We start from the raw sequence: 21273 nt of genomic DNA, 5'->3' as shown, positions 1-21273 counted from the left end.
ATGGTCTTGTTAGTGGACTTAGTAGGATTAAACCCTATGTTATATTGAGACTTGCTTTTGAATGACCTGGGAAAACGGGCTTATAAAATAGCATAATGCAGTCAAAATGCACGTCTTTTAGGTCATATGGAAAATATAAGTGGTGGGAATAATATCCTGATGATGAAAGATTTTTGTACAGGTGAGCCATATGACATCTTCCAAACCACCCCGTCTCCTAGCTCTTAGTAAATACGTAATAAGTGAATGGATGAAACCTCCTTGGGAAAAATTTTGGTGAGTTAAATTACAGAATTTTAACAATCACTTCCCTAAGCTTTGCGCAGTGGCAGTATCGTAGCCAATGAGGTTTATCCGAGGTGCGATTATTGCTGATTGAAAACTTCCCAATACCCCACCGTGACAACTTGAAATACAGTTGGCACTGGCAATTTTTGACAGTCTCTACAGAGACTGATTTTAAAAATAATAATAATAATAATAATAAATAAAATAAAATAAAACAATCACTTCCCTAAGAATTTTGAAAGGATCAGATATTATTTGTTTATTCATACATTCTTGGGGGCAACAGAATATTTTGAACCTCAGTTTTCTCATCTGTACCTGAAGATAAAAATAATACGTCCTGAAGGGTTAGAAACATAGAGACTAACCCTCTGGAGCATATGAAATATCAAATATGTTTCTGTTAGTAAGCCCTCTGTCGATATTACTTGTCATCAAAAGGTATCTGTGATTTTGTACGTCATTGGTTGTCAGAGGCTTAAAAATTAGTTATGTCCATTTAGCTAGTTGATACAAATGTTTTTCCATGTGCCCTAGATGGAATATATTTTTTAAATTTTTGCATGTTACTTATACCTTAATATTACAGATATTAAAGATGATGAGATTTAGCAAAAAAACTTTAATTCCACATGTTTTTAATGCTTCCCTGAATTAATATATTTTCATGTCCATCATATTTTCTCCTTGGCCCACCATTTATCCCATATTTGGATCTTGGCAAATGATGACTTGGTTAATTAGGCAGTCTGTTAACTCTGATTACTAAGTTATAACAGATCAGTGTAGAAGCATCACTGTGCAATTTGGATTAAAAGTCTCTTCATTTTATCAAAACAAATTTACATTTATGGGTAACTATGTTGAAGTGCATTATGTTAAAATGATGCATTTCATAAGGAAAATTTAAAAAGGATAAAAAATTATTTCCTCCTACTAAGTTATTTTCATATTATGACATTCATCACATTATCTTTCACTAGGAATATGCATAAAAGCTTGGAATTTTCTTTTAAGGCTTGGAAATTATAGCTGATTTAATACCTTTATTATACAAATATGATGGATGCATTGCTTTTTTTAAGCATAAGTTAGTGTAGTGGTACATGATTATATTCCAGTTCTGACCACAGTAGCCTCTGATGTTGGAGTTTCTTGTAGAAATGAATCTTGACTGGGTTGGGGCAGAATTAGGGGGCCATATTAGGCTGGCTTTGTTTTGTAGCTGAAGGCATTGACCATTATTAAATAGACAGGGACCTCTGTAGTCCCGTCTCTTGTCTAATGGTTTATCATCTCTTAAGCGAAGTTGGAGTATCAAAAACTTGCTGCTTCCTCCATGTTCATCTCTGCCTACTTTCTTTCCTTTCTTAGCACATAACAGTTAGCATGTGGAAGGCAAATAAATAAACACAGAGTAACTTGCCAGACGTGGTGAACCCTAAAACCTGTGTTAATTACCCCTCAAGATTCTGTCAATTATCAATAGCATTCAGATGATCACACTTCCCCCTTTACTCCCTCCTCTGCTTGGCACACATGCCCATGTGTACATACACTTATCCACACATGTATGTACATGCACATGCACACACACCGAACACAGCGACTAGCACCTGTTAGGTGTTTAATAGGTATTTGTTGAAGACTAGTGAGTGGAAAAGGTGAAAGACCAACAGCCTCCCACTCCCAAGCTTCCAAGCTGCTCTTAGCCTGGTCCAGCATTTGGGATCCTGTTTGATATTGCAACTGCTGGAATAAATGGAGTTGATGAATTTACTATTTATTCTTTCAATAAGCTTACTGAAGGCTGGACTGTATGAATTGCTGTGTTCTAGTTCTATGAGAAATAGATAAATAAAAGAGAGAAAATATGGTAGTTTCCCCTTATCCATGTTTCACTTTCTGTGGTTTTAGTTATCTGCAGTCAACGATGGTCTGAAAATAAGTGAGTACACTATAGTAAAATAATTAGAGAGAGACCACATTCACGTAACTTCTATTACAGTATTGTTAAAACTGTCCTATATTATTTGTTATTGTTAATCTCTTGCTGTGCCTAATTTATAAATTAAACTTTGTCATAAATATGAATGTATAGGAAAAAACATAATACACATAGGGTTCAGTACTAACCGTGGTTTTGGGCATCCAGTGGAATTCTTAGAATGTGGGAGAGAGACAACTCTGTTCTTTTCTTTTTTTTTTGAGACAGAGTTTCCCTCTTGTTGCCTGGGCTGGAGTGCAGTGGCATGATCTTGACTCACTGCAAATGGCTTCCTGAGTTCAAGCAATTCTCCAACCTAAGCCCCCCAAGTAGCTGAGACTACAGGCACACGCCACCATGCCCTAATTTTTTTATTTTTAGTAGAGATGGGGTTTCACCACATTGGCCAGGCTGGTCTTAAACTCCTGACCTCAGATGATCCGCCCACCTCAGCCTCCCAAAGTGCTGGGATTACAGGCGTGAGCCACTGTACCTGGCCTACTCTGTTCTTCACATTTAGCAAACTTAGTATCTTGTTGACTGATGATATTGACATGACCCTAGGCCAGAAATAGTAAACTTTAGTTCTTTAGTTTAATTCTGTGGTAGCATGTAGTTTATGCAAAACTGGCTTTTCTAAATCTAGAAGGCTCTTCTGATATAGAAGGTAGATGCAGAAGTTTGTTTAAGTCAGAATGGAAGTGGAGTCTTTTATGAATTTGATTATTTTGTCTTAATTAGGAACATTTAATAATAATTATGGGAGACTCTCATTTTGGAGCAGGTATGGCTGGTTGTTCAGAGGTAAAGTGATGTTTTGAGCTGTAATTTGATGGATCTGAATGACAGTCAGCCTGAATAATTCAGCTCCTGCAAGCTTCCCTACTACCCATTCTTTCCTAAAAAAAGAACCAAATAAGGAATTTTTGAAAACCCAAACTATTCTGGATTCTGTGAATTCTTACAGTAACTTTAAAGAAGCAGTTTGAGAGAGATGTGACCTGGGATGTTTATATGTGAGGTAAAGCTTACAACCCATTAGAGCATTTTTTTTTTTAAGATGGAGTCTCATTGTGTCTCCCAGGCTGGAGTGCAGTGGAGCGATCTCAGCTCACTGCAACTTCCACCTCCCGGGTTCAAGCGATTCTCCTGCCTCAGCCTCCTGAGTATCTGGGACTACTCAGGTGAGCACCACCACATCCAGCTAATTTTTCTATTTTTAATAAAGACAGGGTTTCACCATGTTGGCCAGGATGGTCTCAATCTCTTGACCTCGTGATCCTCCTGCCTTGGCCTCATTAAATTTTTTTAATGGGGCTTTAGTATGTGTATTATAATAAAGTCTTGCTACTAGAGCAAGAGATGTGTATTATAATAAAGTCTTGCTAATAAAGCTAGACAACCTTCTGGAAAACAACTGCCTAAGGAATGAGATAAGAAGTGAAGTCTGCTTGGGTGTTCAAGCATTCCTTGACACAGAAGAGTCTTACCCCACATCCATGGTCCTCAAGAAGCTGTAATGGGAACACTGGGAAATTTTCTCGATTAAGTGCTTTCTTCATGAATAGGTCTGTGGATAGAAGCAAGCAGACTTATTACAAGGTTGGATACTACTGCCCTGAGGTTGTATTAATTCAATTTATTCCTTTAAAATGACCTTGGATGAAAACAACCACCTCTTTTGTGGTCATGGTTAGCAGATGTTTACCGTAATTCTTTGCTCAGTGAAAAAATGCCTCGTCTACCCAACAAAAACAGCCACGTTTGCTTGGCTAAATCAAAACTTTGGCACTTGGGTCTTACTTTATATATCATGGCTCCAGTCACACAACCTTTCCAAGTGTGAGGCTTAGATCACCAACTCCAACATCTGCAGGAGAGCTTTGCTCATAGTGATCTATTATGTGAGTGCTTAATTCTTATACTGTTCTTGGCATTCACCCTTCCTCATTGAAACCAATATCCTATATGCAAGCCGCCTTTCTTTGTTTTTCTTGCATAAGCATGCTAGCCCTTCCCAAATTTTTAAAGCTTTCACCTAGATCTATGGCCAATTTTGTGAGGATTTTGATTATAGAAATAAAGTCAAGGTTTGCTTTCTCAGTTTGAGAGTTTAGTTTCTCTTTAGCTCTCTGAAATATCAAGCCTCTCCTTTCCTTATATTTTGTGCTTGAAAAACACTTTTCTCATTGCGCATTGGGTCTATTTAACCACCTCGCTCCTCAATTTTTTTTTAATAAAAAGTAAGTGATTGCAAACCTATATAGCCTATAGATAGTCCCTGCCACACCTGCTGTTCATGGTTCTAATAGGTATTTCAGGACCAGTTCCCTCATCTGCACTAAATTTCCGCACTGAAGAATGCCGCCTGCTCTCGGCAGTGCTGAAAGGAAATACAGCAGCAAAACTTTGCTTTTCTTGGGAAGCTCCTCTCTTTGGAATGGAGAACTCTGGGTGGCTCTTCTTATTTTGTTTTCATCGCCAAAATAAGCAGGGATCTTGCATAACACCAGTGTAGGAAAAAAGAAGTAACTTTAAGGGAAACATATGTTCATGTTGAGAAAAAGGCAGTTAGAACTGGACAAGGGATTGTGCCCCACAAAGCTAAAGGCATCTTCTTTTCAATTCATGTTGGAAACCAGTTTTGGATCATTTGGTATATTTTATAAAATAAAAAATAAGTTGCTTTCCTGTATCCCCAAATATTTTCTTTCATCCAATCACATATAAATCTTGCAAAACCAAGGCTTATAAACTAGTTAGTTGATATATGTGATATAGAATAAGGTAGGGTCCTGTATTTGTTTTTTGTTTTCTGGTGTGTGTGTGTGTGTGTGTGTGTGTGTGTGTGTGTGTGTGTGTTTGAGTTTGAGACAGAGTATCACTCTGTCACCCAGGCTGGAGTGCGGTGGTGTGATTTCAGCTCACTACAACCTCCACCACTTGCGTTCAAGTGATTCTTGTGCCTCAGTCTTCCAAGTAGCTGGGACTACAGGTGCATGCCACCACGCCTAGCTAATTTTTTTGTATTTTTAGTAGAGAGAGGGTTTTGCCATGTTGGCCAGGCTGGTCTCGAACTCCTGACCTCAAGTGATCTGCCTCGGCCTCCCAAAGTGCTAGAATTATGGGTGTGAGTCACTGTGCCTAGCCCCAAATATGATTCTTATTTAGTCTGACTTTTGGAGAAGAGAAGTCTGAGTATTTAAATGAACCGAAGATGCCTTACTTTAGCTGTTTGGCTGAGTAGTGGACATATTATTTGTCCTTTTAACTGATTCCAGATTATGTCTGTTGATAGAAACAGAGTAGATACTTTAGTGTTTGAAAATGCAGCCACTTTGCAAAATGAATGAAGAAGAATAGAAAAAAGTCCTTAAGTTACAGTTTGCCATTCATCTATTCTCAAAGTAATGAACATTTCAGAGTTAGGGGAAACCCCAGTAGAGTTCTTCTTTCCTTATTATAAATTAAACACTTGTATCCTTAAAATGTAGCTGTGAAGGAGGGAAGGTACAGGAACATTCTCAGAACTGACACCCATATGCAGTGCCAGAACCAGAGAGATGGCGGATGGACCCACACAACTGGTTGAGGGTAAGGGCCAATAGGTTTGTTGGGTAGTGCCCAGATGGGAAGGCCTTGGTTGTGCCTGGAACTGTTTCTATATGTAGTTCTTCCTTGCATGTACAAAAAGTACATCCAAACAGAGATCTATTTAAGACCAATGAAAAACCCCAGCTCTTAAAGAGTCCTGCTTGCCTTCAGTATTGACACCAGTGGGTTTAAAAACTGTGACAGTATAGATCCAGGCTTGAATTTCATCTGTTTGATTCAAAAAATCTAATTGAACACCAGGCATGGTAGCTCAGTGCCTGTAATCCCAGCACTTTGGAGGCCAACGTGGGCAGATCACTTGAGGTCAGGAGTTCAAGACCAGCTTGGCCAACATGGCGAAACCCTAACTCTACAAAAATAAGCCAGGCATGGTGGTGCATGCCTGTAGTCTCAGAGGCAGGAGAATTGCTTGAACCCAGGAGGCCAAAGTTGCAGTGAGCCGAGATTGCACCACTGCACTCCAGCCCGGGTGACAGAGTGAGACTCAGTCTCAAAAATAAAATAAAAAAAATCTAATTGAGATTTAAAAACTCATCGTTGGGGGAGATCTTTCCCCCCAACCACCCAACATAAAAGGACACTAAGCCATTTAAAGTGTGAGATTATTCTTAGATGTTGGTGTAAGTTCCAGCTATTTTATTTAGTTCACTCCTTTCTCCCCCAGAGGCCTCAAAGGGCATTGTCAGTGACACCTGAGTCATTTCACTGTTGGAAACACTAAGTTTAAAAAAAAAAAAAATCAATGTATGCACATAAGAAGAGGAATTTTGACTTATGTTTCCTTTCAGTCCTTAGAGTAGGCTCCATTCTGTTGTTTTTCTAGTGTTTTCTTCCTCTGGGGTCAAACTATATAAATGGTGGCAGATGCCATCTCTATGTTAGTGAGAGGTAGGAAGGACATCAGGGAAAGTGTCAGAGCAAACTGGAAATCTGGCCGGGCGCGGTGGCTCAAGCCTGTAATCCCAGCACTTTGGGAGGCCGAGGCAGGTGGATCATGAGGTCAAGAGATCGAGACCATTCTGGTCAACATGGTGAAACCCCATCTCTACTAAAAAATACAAAAAATTAGCTGGGCACGGTGGCGCGTGCCTGTAATCCCAGCTACTCAGGAGGCTGAGGCAGGAGAATTGCCCAAACCCAGGAGGCGGAGGTTGGGGTGAGCCGAGATCGCGCCATTGCACTCCAGCCTGGGTAACAAGAGTGAAACTCCATTTCAAAAAAAAAAAAAAAAAAATGGAAATCTGAGAAGTCTTGTTTAATAATTATAATCTGGCCATTTGTTCTGTGTGGCAGATACTTTTGTAAGCAATATATACTAACATCATCTTAATGAATTCTTATAAGTACTATGAAGTAGCTCCTCTTATCACCTTCATGTTACAGATGAATAAACTGAGGCTCCAAGAGATTACCTATATTAAATTGCCTAAGTTACAGAAGAAGTGACCCAAACTGAGATGATCTGTCATTTACTTAGCAGTAATGTGCCAACACTGATTTCCTGGTTCTGATACTATATACAGCTATATAAGATGTCACTGTTGTGGGAAACTGGGTGAAGGGTATATGGGTATTGTAATATATACCACCCTTTTTGTCATCTATAATTATTTCAAATTGAAAAAAAAGGAAGGTAGATTTTAGACTTAGATCAAGGTCTCTTTGCTTTTTTTTTTTTTTTTGAGATGAAGCCTCACTCTGTTGCCCAGGCTGGACTGTAATGGCGCAATCTCAGCTCACTGCAACCTCCGCCTCCCTGGTTCAACCAATTCTGTTGCCCCAGCCTCCCAAGTAGCTGGGATTACAGGCACACACCACCGTGCCTGGCTAATTTTTTGTATTTTTAGTAGAGACTGGGTTTCACTGTGTTAGCCAGGATGGTCTTGATCTACTGACCTCATGATCCACACGCCTTGGCCTCTTAAACTGTTGGGATTACAGGTGTGAGCCACATCACCTGGCCTGTTGGCTCTTTTTTTTTTTATTTTTTATTTTTTGAGATAGAGTTTTCCTCTGTCACACAGACTGGAGTGCCAGTGGCATGATCTCGGCTCACTAAAACCTTTGCCTCCCAGGTTCAAACAATTCTCCTGTCTCAGCCTCCCAAGTAGCTACAGGCACCTGCCAACAACACCTCATTAATTTTTGTCTTTTCAGTAGAGATGGGGTTTTACCTTGTTGGTCATGCTGGTCTTGAACTCCTGACCTCAGGTGATCTCCCTGGCTCGGCCTCCCAAAGTATTGGGATTACTGGCATGAGCCACTGCGCCCGGGCTGTTTTCTTTTATAATCCAGATTTTTCAGTGCTTTGCCTTCTTAGATCATTTGACTAGCAAGCATGTGGTGTCTGTTCCACTGTCTCTATAGGAAATGAGTTTCAGGTCTGTCAGACCACATCACACGGTTTTCCATAAGTCCCTTGTGATTTTAGGAATAAAGATTCATCCTTGATTTGTGAAATGATTTGTAAAATAGATTGTAATTAATTCCTGATGTGTACATGGACCCTCATGTGGACACCTAGAAAAGAGAATGGCAATAGTAAGCCAAAGATTTAGTAGCTTGCAACATGTAAATCTGATAAGCCACAAAAAAAGTTAAATTCACAAGACTAGTTTTTGTTTGTTTGTTTATTTTTGTTTTTGAGAAGGAGTCTTGCTCTGTTGCCCAGGCTGGAGGGCAATGTCACAATCTCGGCTGACTGCAGCCTCCAACTACTTGATTCAAGCGATTCTCCTACCTTAGCCTCTTGAGTAGCTAAGATTACAGGCATGTGCCACCATGCCCAGCTAATTTTTGTCTCTTTAGTAGAGATGAGGTTTCACCATATCACCATGTTGGCCAGGATGGTCTCGATCTCCTGACCTCGTGATCCGCCCGCCTTGGCCTCCCAAAGTACTGGGATTACAAGCGTGAGCCTCTGTGCCCAGCCAAGACTAGTTATTTATATAGCAGAAAAAAACACTAGATTCAAATTCAGAAGCCTGTGTTTTAAAGCTGTATCATCTGCTAACTTGTTATGTGATCTCAGTTTCCTCACTTAGGAAATCATTGAGAAAAGACTCATGAATGTTCTACCAAAAGCTTCCATAGATAACTTTGAAACATTCCAGATAATACAACTTAATCTTTGCTTTACTGAGTAAAAATGATTGCTGTAGAAATTGTTCAATCTTGTGACTAGGGAGTCAAGCTCTAGGATATGTTGGTGGATTTGTTCACCAGTTGATTAAATCCTAGGAAGATTTTATTACAGATTTTTCTTCTTCTTCTTCTTTTTTTTTTGAGATGGAGTCTCACTCTGTCACCCAGGCTGGAGTCGGAGTACAGTGGTACAATCTCAGCTCAGTGCAACCTTCGCCCCTCTGGGTTCCGGTCTGCCTCAGCTTCCCAAGTAGCTCGGACTACAGGCACACACCACCATGCCTGACTAATTTTTTTATTTTTAGTAGAGATGGGGTTTTGCCGTGTTGGCCAGGCTGGTCTCAAACTCCTGACCTCAGGTGATCCATCTGCCTCTGCCTCCCAAAAGTGCTAGGATTACAGGCGTGAGCCACAGTGCCTGGCCTCTTCTTTTTTTTTGAGACGGAGTTTCACTCTTGTTACCCAGGCTGGAGTGCAATGGCACAATCTCGGCTCACCGCAACCTCCGCTTCCTGGGATCAGGCAGTTCTCCTGCCTCAGCCTCCCGAGTAGCTGGGATTACAGGCACGTGGCACCATGCCCAGCTAAGTTTTTGTATTTTTAGTAGAGACAGGGTTTCACCATGTTGACCAGGATGGTCTCGATCTCTTGACCTTGTGATCCACCCGCCTCGTCCTCCCAAAGTGCTGGGATTACAGGCCTGAGCCACCGCGCCCGGCCTTCTTTTTTTAATATAGGTGTTTACAGCTATAAATTTTCCTCTGAGTACTGCTTTACCTGTACCTCATAAGTTTTAGTATGTCTTTGTTTTCATTCATCTCAAAGTATTTTCTAATCACTTTTGATCCTTTAATTATGTAGGAGTGTATAGTTTAATCTCTACATGTTTACAGATTTCCCACATTTTTGTGTTATTGATTTCTAATTTCATTCCTTTGTAGTTGGATAACATACTTCTAAATTTAGTGAGCCATGTTTCATGGTTCTGAATATGGTATATTCTGGAGAGTGTCCTTGAGAAGGGTATATTTTCTGTTGTCATTAGGTGGAAGTTGCTATGATGTCTGTTAGGCCTCTCGTAGTGTTGTTCATGCCTTCTATTTTCTTGATGATCTTCTGTTTCATTCTATCCAGGCTTGGTGGTGGAGTATTGAAGTCTCCAACTCTTACTCTGGAATTTTCTATTTCTCCTGTCAGCTCTGTCAGTTTTGCTTCATGTATTTCGGGACTCTCTTTTTAGGTGAAGATTTTCTTGAAGAAAGCAAAAGAAAAAACACTCTTCTAATGCCACCCACTCCCAGGACTTCATTCAGCTTTAGGGTTTAAGAATTAAAACACTCTCTGAAAAAGTTTAGTTTGATAGTGGCTCCCTGACACTGATGGAGACATTTAAGCCATATTTACACAGGTAAAGAGAGATGAGGGATTGGTGGCTTTATTTAGTCAGTATATTAATTGTTTTTATTGTGGGCAGCTGGTAGGGTCCAATCGAGGCCAAAGCAACATTAACTTCGGTAGCAGATGACTGAGAGCTTCGATTTACCCAGATCATTGTTTCATCTCTGCTGTTCACTTACTCTGTGTAGACATGGACTAACTCAATACAAACATGTTCCATGGGAAAAATATGCTTTTTATTTTTTTAACAAATAAGAATAAAATGCAATTTTCTTGTTGCTACATCTGTGATTCTACAGCCCTTTCTGTGTGGAGGCCACGTGGCAAACTCCAGGTGCATCTGTCATACAGAAATTGCTTTTCCCCCCAAAATACAGAAATGTGACATAAACCAATTTGGGCACAAGTAGTGTATGCTAGATTTACTTAGTTTCTGTCGAACATCTCCATACACTCTATGTATTAGGACAAATCAAAGAGTTAGAGCTGCCTGGTTTCTGCACAAATACATATATAGTTTCTACTTAGACAATGATGCTACTGATTGATTATTTTTGCTAACAATACTGTAGCCAAACACTTAATTTGTTTCTTTTCAGCAGTATTGTAAATTTGTTCTAGACTATGTCAGCAGGAAAACAGGGGCAGGGGGTTAGCTACATAAGCACGCATGCACACACACATAGGTACACAAGCACATGCATCAAAAGATACTTCCTCACTGAAAGATTTTTAAAAAGGCATTTCTTTTTGACATAAAATAATTCTTCAGCCTTTTTATTATTGTTAAACATATTTTGGTGTTTATCTATGAGCAATAAAATAGTTCAGCCATGACTTCATATTCACTATGAATGAAACATGGTTTTTCAGAAGAGATTTTGCATGTATGTTAAAGCTATTTTCTTTTCTCATCATATATGTGAACAGTCCATGGATTTCATTGCTAGTGGTAGAAGCCGTGTGATTCTGTATCTTAAGTTTCTCTCAGAAAGGAATTACTGTCTTTGTCATTTTGTTTCAGTGTGCGACCTCCCTACCTGCTGGGTTTCCCAACAGCCATCAGCTATCTACTTTCGTAACACAACGTTCCTGGTTCACAAATATGAAGTAAACAGAAAAATCTTGCTAATTTGAGCCCAGTAGGAACCTTAACACTGTAATGAGGGACTAATTTTGAAAGCAGAGAGACATCTCTTACAAAATTAGAGCCCAATTTTTTAATGATCTTAAATAACTAATTGAGAGTAAGAATGGTACTTAAAAAAGAGTGAGACACTGACACGTTGAAGAGTTACAACAGGGTGAGAAGACTCCTCCAGGAGCCCTAGTAATTATCCAGTCTTCCTTCCTTGCCACTGATGCTAATCTGAGTGTGGGAAAGATAATGTACCTTAGAGGACAGGTTTGTGGTTGAAATGCTCTTGATAGATTTTGACAAATTAAACAGTGGTAAAGATGTTTGGAAGTTATCCAGATCCTTACCACTATTTATGTCAGTGAACTAGAAATCAGTGGTTAATTTGCAGTTCTTATAATTTTTATGATACTTGTGTTGTTGTAAATTTAGCCGTGTGCGGCATCAACTCAGCGGGATACATTTTATGTTGTCAGCTACCTTTTGACATCATAATAGATTGCAGTTGCCAAATCTTTCTCGATAGAATAAAATGTAAAAGAGAGCTGAACAGAATATTTGGATCATATCCAGACGCTGGTAAACATATGATGGACCTTCTGAGATCAAAAAAGCTCAGATATGGAATAGGGGGAGAAATTAGACGCTGTTGGTGGTGGTTTTTCTTTTTGCCCTTAAACCATCCTCGCATTCTTTGCTAGATAGGCGTTTTTTTATCTTGCCTCAAAGCTAGTATGTTTCTTAGTGTGGTGTCCTGCACAATTACCAAAGTAAAATTTAAAGTTACTGATTTTCCACACCTTTTAACTGTTAATGCACCCTTGTTAATGCTTTATTGCAGTGGATCACAAGTGCTGTAGTCCTATATATTTTTTCTCATTGTGTTTTTATATCCATTTATTATTTTAAAGAAAAATATTGCTATTCTCCTGGGATAATTCAAGATTCAGGTTGGAAAGATATTTTGTAGTTGTTTTCTTTCCCCATCCATTTTCTCTAGGTTATTCAAATCCCTCCTTCATGATTCTCCACTTCTATAACACCGACCCTTGGCCTGCTAACAACTGAAGAGGTTTAGTGGATACCCCTGCCTTTGTATCTATTTGTTTGCTGAGAGTCTCTGTTTTGACCTCTAAATAATTTCTTTTTAGACCCTCTGCTCAGATTTTTGCTGATCTCACTTTGATCTGTGTGAACATCTAACTTGCCATTTCTCTTATGTCATTTACCCTGCGTAGAAACATTTTGTGACTGCGTAAGCCACGCTTTCATTTTTTTCCTTTCATATACCTCCTTCTAATCTCTTCAGAGGAAATTCCTCCTTAACACTTACTATGAGCTCAGCAGCAGTAGAGGTATGATGAATGTGACCTGAGGATGTCCAGTCCTGTAAAATGAGCGTGTCCTTGTCCTCTTCATATCTAACGAGGTTATGTATTTTAAATGCCTTGTTTGGAGTGTCCATTTGGCAGGTATGCTGCTGCTCCACTTTGCCATAGCCTTCTCTGCTCCCAGTGTCTAATACATGTTTCATGATAATTGAAATGATTAATTATCAATCCATAAAGGAGAAGAGTTTATTAACCTTTTCTGATCACAGCTACATTATCCTTGTGATTAAAGTTTTTGCTGCCATGTACCAGCAGCTGGAAGTCAGATCCATTGGACTTACTGGGGTCTCTGCTGTGTTATGGCATAAATTGGTTTCATATCATTTATCAATCTTCTGGAAAGTATATGCCCTTTGCCACTACTTCAAAGAATAGGCAATATTGCTGTATTTGAGATTTTATATATATACATAGCTCTATAATATATTTGGGGGCCTGCACTTTCAGTATTTTTATAAAGTAGAACAGTTACAGAAAACTACTTCTGATGACTCACATGCCGCACACAAATCAGTTCTGAACCAGATATCCCATTTCCACACTGAGCAAAAGGTAGCCATTGTCTGCTGAGCACTGCAGATGTGGCTGGTATAACTGAAGAACCAAATTTTACCTAATTTTAAATTTACCTTATAATAGCCATATGTGGCAGAGCGTGGTGGCTCACGCCCGTCATCCCAGCACTTTGGGAGGCTGAGGTGGGTGGATCATGAGGTCAGGAGTTTGAGATCAGTGGGGTCAACATGGTGAAACCCCGTCTCTACTAAAAATACATAAAAATTAGCTGGGCGTGGTGGTGGGTGCCTGTAATCCCAGCTACTCAGGAGGTTGAGGCAGGTGAATCTGGGAGGCAGAGGTTGCAGTGAGCTGAGATCACACCACTGCACTCCAGCCTAGGTGACAGAGCAAAACTCTGTCTAAAAAAAAAAAAAAAAAAGCCATATGTAGCTATGGTATTAAATAGCATTCGTGTGTGTGTGTGTGTGTGTGTGTGTGTGTGTGTGTGTGTGTGTTTTCTTTTTGAGATGGAGTCTTGCTCTGTCACCCAGGCTGGAGTGCAATGGCAGGATCTCAGCTCACTACAGCCTCCACCTCCCAGGTTCAAGCAATTCTCCTGCGTCAGCCTCCTAAGTAGCTGGAATTATAGGCATGCATCACCATATCTGGCAAATTTTTGTATATTTTAGTAGAGATGGGGGTTTCACCATGTTGGTCAGGCTGGTCTCAAACTGCTGACCTTGTGATCTGCCCACCTCAGCCTCCCAAAGTGCTGGGATTACAGGCGTGAACCACCACACCCGGCCCGTATTTGTATATATTTATATAAAAATTGTTTAAGATAGGGAACCTTGTGACCACCACCCAAATCAAGAGATTAAATTTAGCCAGCCACCCAGAAATCTCTCCTGTATCCTGTTCCACTCACATCCCTTTCCAAAAACAATTCATGTTTTGACTATTTTTGTCATAATCATTTCCATTCGTGCATTATTTGATCACCTACATGTGCATCCTTAGACACCATAGTTTAGTATTGTCCACCCTTTAAATGCTTGAACTGCCTTTTAGGTTTCTCAATCTGAAGGTTTCCGGTCCATGCCTTTCTTTCCTCAGTTCTTTACCTTTCGGAGATCGCTGAGCTATAGAGTTCTCCAGAGCCTGAAAGTGGCTGATTGCATCCTCGGTTCAACACATCCATCTGCCTTCTCTGTCTCCTGCACATTGGCAAGCTTGGATCCAGAGACTCATGTTTGATCCCTTTAGCACGACTTTAGGTGGTTCCGTATTCTTTCATTTGTGAAGGATAGAATATCTTACTGTCTTTTTTGTAACATTGACGGCCATTAATCCTCACCGCCTAGATCCATTCATTCCTTGGGAGATGCAACATGATGATATTCTAATTCTACTTATTAGCTGGGATGCTTGTATAATTTTGCTTTTTTTTTTTTTTTTTTGACACAGTTTCATTCTTACTGCCTAGGCTAGAGTGCAATGGTGTGATCTCAGCTTGCCGCAACCTCTGCTTTCGGGGTTCAAGCGATTCTCCTGCTCCAGCCTCCTGAGTAGCTGAGATTACAGGCATGTGCCACCATGCCTGGCTAATTTTTTGTATTTTTAGTAGAGACAAGGTTTCTCTATGTTGGCCAGGCTGGTCTCGAACTCCTGACCTCAGGTGATCCACCCGCCTCAGCCTCCCAAAGTGCTGGGATTAAGGCGAGAGCCACCGCACCCAGCCTATAATTTTATTCTTCATCTACTCTTTAGTTACCTGGTGGTACTATTCATCTAGGTAATACAGGGTAAATGTCTAATTATTTTGCTCTGTTTACTAATTTTCAAAATAATGAGTTGACTTGCTCTCCTTTTCTGAAAGTAACCATTAAATTTTGATGTTTTTATGAGAACACCTGGACACAGGGAGGAGAACATCACACACTGTGTCCTGCTGGTGAGTGGGGAGCAAGGAGCAGGAGATCATTAGAACAAATACCTAATGCATATGGGGCTTAAAACCTAGATGATGGGTTGATGGGTGCAGCAAACCACCATGGCACACGTATAGCTATGTAACAACCTGCATGTTCTACACATGTATCCCAGAACTTAAAAAGTGTTGATGTTCTTATAAACCCATAAATTTAAACATGTTAGTAGATGTCAATGTATTACATTTTTAAAACTTTTACTGAAGATCAAATTGTCTTTCATGAGTGTAACTTTCATAGCTTCTTTGCTCCCTGCTATGACAGATGTTTCAGACTCACCTTGTCCATTTCTCACCTGAGAATTGAAACCAACCATTTATCTAGGAACCTGTTTGTTTTAGTGGAAATTTGTGTTCTCAGACAATGATCTTAGTGCTAACAATGCTCCTCACTGGGAGCGTGTTAGGCCTCATGAGTTCATCCTGGTATTTCCATTTCATATTTAGGATTACAGGGCTTTTATTTAACCTCTTTATTACATCTCTGCCTCCTTTCTTCCATGCTGACAGCTTTGGTTCTCAAGAACAAAGGAGATGGTAGCATTAGAACATCCCATAATCTCCCACCTGCTTATTTATCCCCCTTACACACACAACAGTCTTAGAATAACAATATTAAATAGTTCCACTACCAATTATGGTTAGCAAGAAGAGTAAGCATTTTATTACATATGCTATCCCTAGTCTCACTCCATTATTATTTTATTTTTTTGGAGACAGGATCTTGCTGTTTTGCCCAGGTTGGAGTGCAGTGGCAGGATTAGAGCTCACTGTAATTTTGTATTCCTGGGTTGAAGTGATCCTCCCTCCTCAGCCTCTGGAGTACCTAGGACTACAGGTCTGCCCCACCATGCCTGGCACTGTTTTTATTTTTTATTTTTTGGTAGAGATGGGGTCTCACTAGGTTTCCCAGGCTAATCTTAAACTCCTGGTCTCAAATGATCCTCCCATCTTGGCAGCCCAAAGTGCTAGGATTACAAGTGTGAGCCACTGTGCCCAGCACGCTCTGTATTATTTTTTAATAGTTGCATTAGATTTGCCTTTTCAGGGTAGTTAGCCATTTATATGATACTTTCCCCGTTTTAACTCTAACCCTCTTTTAGTTTGTTGTTGTTGTTGTTGTTGTTTGTTTGTTTTGAGATATGGAGTCTCACTGTGTAGCCCAGGCTGGAGTGCAGTGGCTCGATCTCGGATCACTGCAACCTCTGCCTCCTGGGTCCCAGTTCAAGCAATTCTCCTGCCTCAGCCTCCCAAGTAGCTGGGATTACAGACACGAGTCACCATTCCCAGCTAATTTTTGTATTTTTTTTTAGTAGAGACGGGGTTTCACCATGTTGGCCAGTCTGATCTTGAACTCCTGACCTTCTGATCTGCCCACCTTGGCCTCCCAAAGTGCTGGGATTACAGGCGTGAGCCACCACACCTGGGCCCCTCTTTTAGTTTTAGTAATAAGGTATGTTCAATGCTCAGTACCTGTCCTTGTGTAAGTATCTATAGTCATTTTGTCTAAAGTTCATTTTTATTAGATTTTTCAGAAAAGACTCATGGGAACTGTATTCCCTGAATTCTTGAATTTTTTTTTTGAGACGGAGTTTCGCTCTTGTTACCCAGGCTGGAGTGCAATGGCGCGATCTTGGCTCACCGCAACCTCCGCCTCCTGGGTTCAGGCAATTCTCCTGCCTCAGCCTCCCGAGCAGCTGGGATTACAGGCACGCGCCACTGTGCCTAGCTAATTTTTTGTAATTTTAGTAGAGACGGGGTTTCACCATGTTGACCAAGATGGAATTCTTGAATTTTTATAACAGTTTGCTATGTTCTTTGTTCTTAAACCACAATCTTTACTGAATTAAAAATGTTGCCTCACATTTTTTATTTGCATATCTTAAATATGTTATTCCTTTTTCTTCTGGCATAATGTTTTAAGTCCAGTAATTTTATTAGATTGTATCTTAGTGTCAGTCATTTGGAGCAAATATGCTTCAGTGTCCAGGATCCTTTTGCAATATGTAGTTTCAAATTTTTTTTTTAAATTTCAGGAGTATTTCTTTGAATTATAGTTTTAGGTATTTGGGCAATTTTCTTCCTTTGTGTTTCTCTCCAGGATTCCTACTTTTTTTTCTTTTTCTTTTCTTTTTTTTTTTTTTTTTTGAACTGTGTTGCCCAGGCTGGAGTGCAGTGGTGCAGTCTTGGCTCACTGCAAAAGGTTCAAACAATTCTCGTGCCTCAGCCTCCTGAGTAGCTGGGACTATAGGCACGCACCACCACGTCTGGCTGATTTTTGTCTTTTCAGTAGAGAAAGGATTTCACTGTGTTGACCAGGCTGGTCTGGAACTCTTGGACTCAAGCAGTCATCCCACCATGGCCTCACAAAGCGGTGGGATTAGAGGTGTGTGCCACCACACCTGACCCAGGGATTCCGATTTTCTATATGTTGGATCTCCTTTACCTGTCTTCAGTATTTGATACCTTTTCCCTTAAATCCTTCTCTCTTCATTTTCTTGTTTTGTGTTTCATTTTAACCTTCTAGTTTTTTTAAAACATTGTTTGTTATATCTATTTGCTCTCTGTCCCTCTAGTGTATTTTCTCATTTCTAGAATGATTTTCTTTTTTTTCAAATGTATTATTTTTTCTCTCATTTCTCAGCCAGTCTAATTCTTGTTTATGTAATTCTTTTGTTTGTTTGTTTATTTATTTATTTATTTTTTGATACAAGATCTTGCTCTGTCACCCAGTCTCAAGTACAATGGTGTGATCTGGGCCTACTGCAACCTCTCTCCTCCAGGCTCAGGCAATCCTCCCACCTCAGCCTCCTGAATAGCTGGGACCACAGGTGTGCATCATCACACCCAGCTATTTCTTTGTATTTTTTGTAGGGACGGTGTTGTGCCATCTTGCCCAGGCTGGTCTCAAACTTGTGAGCTCAAATGATACTCCCACCTCAGCCTCCCAAAGTGCTGGGATTACAGGTGTGAGCCACTCTACCTGGCTTGATTATGTCATTCTTTTAGGCCTTGTATCTTATGCTTAATGTCTTTTAGCTCATTTTGAAATCATAGGTTACAGACTTTCTGATACGTGGTTTCATTTTGTGTAAGATGTTATTCTGTTTCTTTTTTTCTTATTACTTTGTATGGAATTTTACCTCGAAATTTTTATATTGCTCATTTCTACATGAAAGCGATTATCCTGAACTTTTAGCAGGGAGGTTTTATTTAGAGAGATCTTCTAATTCCAGAGAGCTCTCTCTTTTGGGTTACTTTCTACTGTTCGGGTACTGGCACACTTTCTAAAATGTCTTTATTGTATTCTTCTCTACTCTGGGGAGGCCTCTTTCTTTCCTCTTGGTTTTTTCTGTCCTTTTTGATTTTGATTCTGTTGCCAGCAGTTTTACCTCAGTGTGGAGTTGTGTGCTAGAATGGAGACCCCACACCCCAGTTTTGAGAGTTCATTAGCCCTAGACTCCTTCCAGCTCTGCAGACTTTTCTTAATATGGGCCTTTGCTCTGACTTTTTGCTGGAATGGAAAATACCCCACAGCCCCACGTTCAGCTACTATTTTAAACTTGGCTCACCATACTGTCCATTTAGTACTTATTGGCAATTCTGGGGTTCTTTTACTCAGTTCTTTCAGTTGCTGCATCGCTGCCCTCTGCTTTTCCCCACATAGCTGCTACTGCTCTGTAGGACTTGCAGCTAGTTTTAGCTTTTCCACATCTGTTGTATTATAGTGTTCGAAGTGACACTTAGTCACTTGATTTTATTTTTTACTTTTTTGAGGCAGAGTCTTGCTCTTTCGCCCAGGCTAGAGTGCAGTGGCACGATCTTGGCTCACTGCAACCTCCACCTCCCAGGTTCAAGTGATTCTTCTCCTGCCTCAGCCTCCCGAATAGCTGTGATTACAGGCATGTGCCACCAATTTTTATATTTTTAGTTGAGAAGGAATTTTACCATGTTGGCCAGGCTGGTTTCAAACTCCCAACCTTAAGTGATCTGCCCACCTCAGCCTCCCAAAGTACTGGGATTAGAGGCAGGAGCTACCATGTCTGGCCTGATTTTCTTAAATGTTTGTTTGCTTGTGGATTGCTCTCTAGTTGCTCTATATGTTTTTATGTGGAGACTCAGCAAGATTCAAAAACTGTGCTTCTGCAAACTCTACCTCTCCCTTTTGTAATATAAGTTTTACCTGAGAATTTATCAAGCACATTTTTCCATGTCACTAAATGTTGCCATATGACCTTGTTTTTAATGGCCACATAATATTCCACTGCTACGTGAATGTAACATAATTTATTAAACCAATCTACTATTATTGGAAACTCCTGTTTTAATTGCACTTAATGAACATTTTTTTTTTGTTTTTTGTTGGTTTTTTTTGAGACAAAGTCTTGCTCTGTCTCTTAGCTGGAGTGCAGTGGTGAGATCTAGGCTCACTGCAGCCTCTGCTTCCTGGGTCCAAGTGATTCCCCTGCCTCAGCCTCCCGAGTAGCTGGGACTACAGGTGCATGCTACCATGCCTGGTGAAATTTTTTTATTTTAATAGAGACGGGTTTCTCCATGTTGGCCAGAATGGTTTCCATCTCGTGACCTGGTCATCTCCCCACCTCGGCCTCCCAAAGTGCTAGGGCACATTTCTTTCAGTTATAAATTTTTCCATTCTTTACCATTTTTTGTCCTTTCTGTAGGTTTTGTGGATTAAAGTAGTCACAGCAAAAATACGCTGTTTGCTGAACCTCTAATTTTCACTTCTTTATTTTTGTTCATTCCTATGGTCAATATCGATGCGTTTCAAACTCAAATGTATAGACTATCATCTTCTTCTCAAAGGATGCTTTTTCTGACTTGACACATTAATTATATGAAAAGTTTCATAAAAACTACTTACAATACTTTGTATGTATTGAATTGTCTATATTGATACAATTAAAATCACAAGGAAGTGGAAATGCTCTTAAAAATGTGTCTTAGAGCTAAGAAAACCTTTGCCCAATGGAAAAAAACTAGAAAGCAGTGAAGAATGTTAAAGTATGTATCACACAGCAATTTATGCTGGTTTTATGTCAGCCTAAGATGTGATGTTCTGTGCTTCAGCTTTGAAGCATAGAAGGAGGAAGAGTTATACATGTGTTACATGTATAACTTCCTTTTCCCTCCCCTCCCCTCCTCTCCCCTCACATCCCCTCCCCTCTCTTTTCCTTCCTTTCCCTCCCCTCCTCTCCCCTCCCATACCCTCCCCTCTCTTTCCCTTCTTTTCCCTCCCCTTCTCTCCCCTCCCATCCCCTCCGCTCTCTTTCCTTTCCTTTCCCTCCCCTCCTCTCCCCTCCTGTCCCCTCCCCTCTCTTTCCCTTCCTTTCCCTCCCCTCCTTTATCCTCCCCTCTTCTTTTTGCTTTTCTTTTGAAACAGGGTCTCCCTATGTTGCCTAGGCTGGTCTCAAACGCCTAGGCTCAAGAGATCCTCCCACGCAGCCTCCTGAGTAGCTGGCATTATAGGCACGAGCCACTATGTCTAGCATGTTATTTTCTTTCAAAGGACTGTGTCTTGTCAAATGAACACTTGCCTGTTAGTAAGAGTCATTTTATTCTGATATCAAATATTAAAGTTGTTTTTGGTGGTAGATACTGTTTTGGAACATGTGTGCTGCAACTTCTCCCAGCAGTAATGTTACCAAATTACACTTAGGCATTTCCCTGTAACTCTTCTCAGTGCTATACTAGATAAACTTAAGTATTAAGCCTCAAACCATAATCCAATTCTAATAGTTGTCCTTCTCGTGTCACCCACCTGCAAACGTGTTTATCACTGACTGTTTTGTCTCAGTGCTTTGGG

General features: G+C 40.2%; 1 protein-coding gene and 1 non-coding gene across 2 annotated transcripts in view; both read left to right on the top strand.

Moving 5' to 3' along the window:
- The window catches only part of FOXP1 (forkhead box P1), a 635694-nt gene that overhangs the window by 236594 nt on the left and 377827 nt on the right, over nt 1-21273 (top strand). The window lies entirely within an intron of this gene.
- Nucleotides 315-453, top strand: LOC118148256 (U4 spliceosomal RNA). The gene has a single exon (XR_004735012.1). It is a non-coding gene; the product is annotated as a U4 spliceosomal RNA (small nuclear RNA).

Source organism: Callithrix jacchus, chromosome 15, assembly GCF_049354715.1.
Source record: "Callithrix jacchus isolate 240 chromosome 15, calJac240_pri, whole genome shotgun sequence".
Classification (NCBI taxonomy): domain Eukaryota; kingdom Metazoa; phylum Chordata; class Mammalia; order Primates; family Cebidae; genus Callithrix; species Callithrix jacchus.
The sequence above is the reverse complement of the archived record's forward strand: the minus strand, read 5'-3'. Positions and strand labels throughout refer to the sequence as shown.